Consider the following 3404-nt stretch of genomic DNA (forward strand, 5'->3'; position numbering starts at 1 on the left):
GGTATTAATGCACAGCCCGCTGTAATTGGCTGATTCAGGCCCATCTTTCTGGTGTTTCTGCCTGCATTTTATATCAAACCATCATGCTTTGCGGCAAGATCGTTGACAGGGCAACCAATGTAAATACTCGCTTGTGCTTATGCTATGATCCTGGCAATGCCTGGTTCATACACTATTTAAATGCAAGTAAGATCTCATAATAAAGTATATCATTGAAAAAATCATGGTATGCCATAAAAAATAAGTCAGAGTATATTATGTCACAAAAAATCAAAGTATAGTATGTCATAAAAGATAGATAGTTAGATAGATAGATCGTAATAATAAAATAGACAAATAAGAGTAATAAGTCATAAAATAATATACCATAAATAAAGTCATAGTGTAGTATGTCACAAAATAAACCGTGAGAGTAAAGTTTATGTCTGAAAAATGTAAAAAAAAAACCCATCCTATTATAGTATGTCTGAAAAATGTGAAAAAAAACATCATAGTATAGTATGTTGTAAAAAATGTATTACAAACGTCATATAATTGTGTGTCATAAAAAACTGTGATAAAAACGTCATTGTGTAGTATGTTGAAAAAATGTGTTAAAAACATCATAGTATAGTATGTCGTAAGAACTGTGATAAAAACGTCATTGTGTAGTATGTTGAAAAAATTTGTTAAAAAAAATCATAGTATAGTATGTCGTAAGAACTGTGATAAAAACGCATAGTATAGTATGTCGTGAAAAATCATGAAAAAACGCCATAGTATATAGGCCCGTCAGGCCCAGATGGCGTCCCTGGGCATGTCCTCAAGACCTGCGCAGACCAGCTAGCAGAAATATTTACAACCATCTTCAACCTCTCGCTTCAACAGTCTGTGGTTCCCACCTGCCTCAAATCAGCCACCATCGCTCCTGTACCAAAGAAGAACACACTGCCTGAACGACTACCGCCCAGTGGCTCTCACGCCCATCATTGCAAAGTGTTTTGAGAGATTTATCCTCCCCTCCATCAAGTCTGCCATCCCTGTTGACCTTGACCAACATCAGTTTGCATACCGAACTAATAGGTCGACAGAGGATGTTGTCATGATGGCGCTCCACACAGCCCTCACTCACCTGAACCAGAGCAACACCTATGTAAGGATGCTGTTTGTGGATTTCAGCTCCACATTCAACACAGTCATCCCCAAAAACTGGTCCTGAAACTGAGCAACCTGGGCTTAGGCAGTTCACTGTGCGCATGGATACTGGACATCCTCAGGAATAGACCTTAGCACGTCAGGATGGGAGATCGCACTTCCTCCACACTCATCCTGAACACCGGAACACCACAGGGGTGTGTCCTCAGCCCCCTCCTCTTCTCCCTCTTCACCCATGAATGCTCCCCCATTCACCCCACAAACACCATCGTCAAGTTCGCTGACGACACCACCATTAGGACTGATTAGGAACAACGATGAGTTAGGCTGCAGGGAGGAGGTCGAACGCCTGACAGACTGGTGCCTTCATAACAACCTGAACCTCAACACAACCAAAACCAAGGAAATTATTGTGGATTTCAGAAAATCCAAAAAGACTGAGCCCCCCACCCTCTCCATCAAAGGTGAGGAAGTTGAGAGGGTGGAGAGCTTTAAATTCCTTGGTCTCCACATTTCGGCCAACCTCACCTGGTCCGTCCACACCTCCTATCAGGTGAGGAAGGCCCACCAGCAACTTTACTTCCTCAGGAAGTTAAAGCAGTCCCACCTCCCCCGCCCACTGCTGGTTAACTTCTACAGGGCCTCCATCGAATCCATCCTGACCTACTGCTGCACAGTGTGGTTCACCAGACCAGCTGCACCGCAGAGGACAGGAAGGACCTACGGTGGGTGGTGTGGACCTGCAGAGAAGATCATCGGGACCACACTGCCCCCCCTCAAAGACACTTACACTGGCCGACTTCTCAGGAAGGCCAGAAACATCAGCACAAACCCCACTCACCCCGGACATTCCCTATTCTCCCGCCTCCCCTCCTCCTTCTCCCAGACTCATTAACAGCTTCCTCCCCCAGGCCGTCAAAGCCATCACCCCCCCCCCCAACCCCCACCCTATCCATCTCACCCAAAGACTGACACTGGAACCACACTANTATGGCAGAATATGTCAACTTCCAACTTGCTATGGTGAGATACATGTAAAAATGTAAGAATTTAGGCACACAGATTTGTCTTTTTCATTGATATAAAAATTAATATAAAATACAGGCACATAGAAGAACATGAAATGATGGCAAATCTGGTTAGCCCAGATTGTCCTGAAAAAACAAGATATAGCATGTGTATGTATCCTTTATAATGACTGTGATATGAGCTTAAAAGTAAAGGCAGTAAAAATACCCCAAAAAGGCCTAGGGCCCATAGGGTTAAAAGGTACCGAAATAAGGTACCGTTTGGTACCGGTACCGAATTCCAGATACCGGTACCGGTACCGTATCGGTTCAATTATGAACGGTACCCAACCCTAGTGGTCACAGGCCATTAGGTATGGTTGATGTCGGATCCTAATATTTCTTTTAAGTTTATTGTGCAACTTATTGTGTTCCACTGGGTTCCAAGTTGCAACTGGTTCTAAATTTCCAAGAACCAGGTATTCATTATGGCATTTCGGTTCCTAACACCTCCAGTGAACTGCAGTGAGCATTGAAAACATGTTTTAAGCAGAATTCAGTCCATTTTAAAATGTTACAACACTTCCTGTGATTATAAAAGGTTACACAATCAACACATTTTTAGTTTCCACCTGACACAAGAGAGGAGACGTCAAAAAATGCTGCTTCAAAAATATCAGTTGTCAAATGTATATTATAAAACGGGTATCTCAAATCATTTGCAAATGATGCTTAGATTCTAATGTTACATACACAAATACTCTTATTTCGGCTTTTCTTTGAACTGCATTTGAATTGTATTTCCTTTACAGCAGAATCGCCATTTCTCTTTAACATATTACAATACCTTTGTGTCTAGCTGTACCACTCAATGTTAACAGAAAGAGAGTAATTTAGCTTATGAGGCTAATGCTAAATGACACGAACAGCAGGCTAACCAAAACTACCATATGCTACGTACACTAAACTTTTAAAAAATTGATGTGTTTAAAACAAATCCATTATTTACACACATACATTTTTACGTTCTTGCAGTCACAAATCAAAATTTTTCTATATTATGGGTCAAGAAATTTGGTCAAATCACATCTCTTTCGTTGTCTGTTCTTACAGTAGTGGCTCTGCTGAGTGGCTGTCGTCCTGAGGAGCAGCATTCATGCTTTGTTCATTTACAGTTTCTTTGTGAACTTCACAATAGTTGTGCAGAACAAACCAATGCCTTATACAAGAAGCCTTATACATCCACAGCAGTAAAACAAGAAG

The sequence above is a fragment of the Epinephelus moara genome, chromosome 8 (genome assembly GCF_006386435.1).
Source record: "Epinephelus moara isolate mb chromosome 8, YSFRI_EMoa_1.0, whole genome shotgun sequence".
Lineage (NCBI taxonomy): Eukaryota > Metazoa > Chordata > Actinopteri > Perciformes > Serranidae > Epinephelus > Epinephelus moara.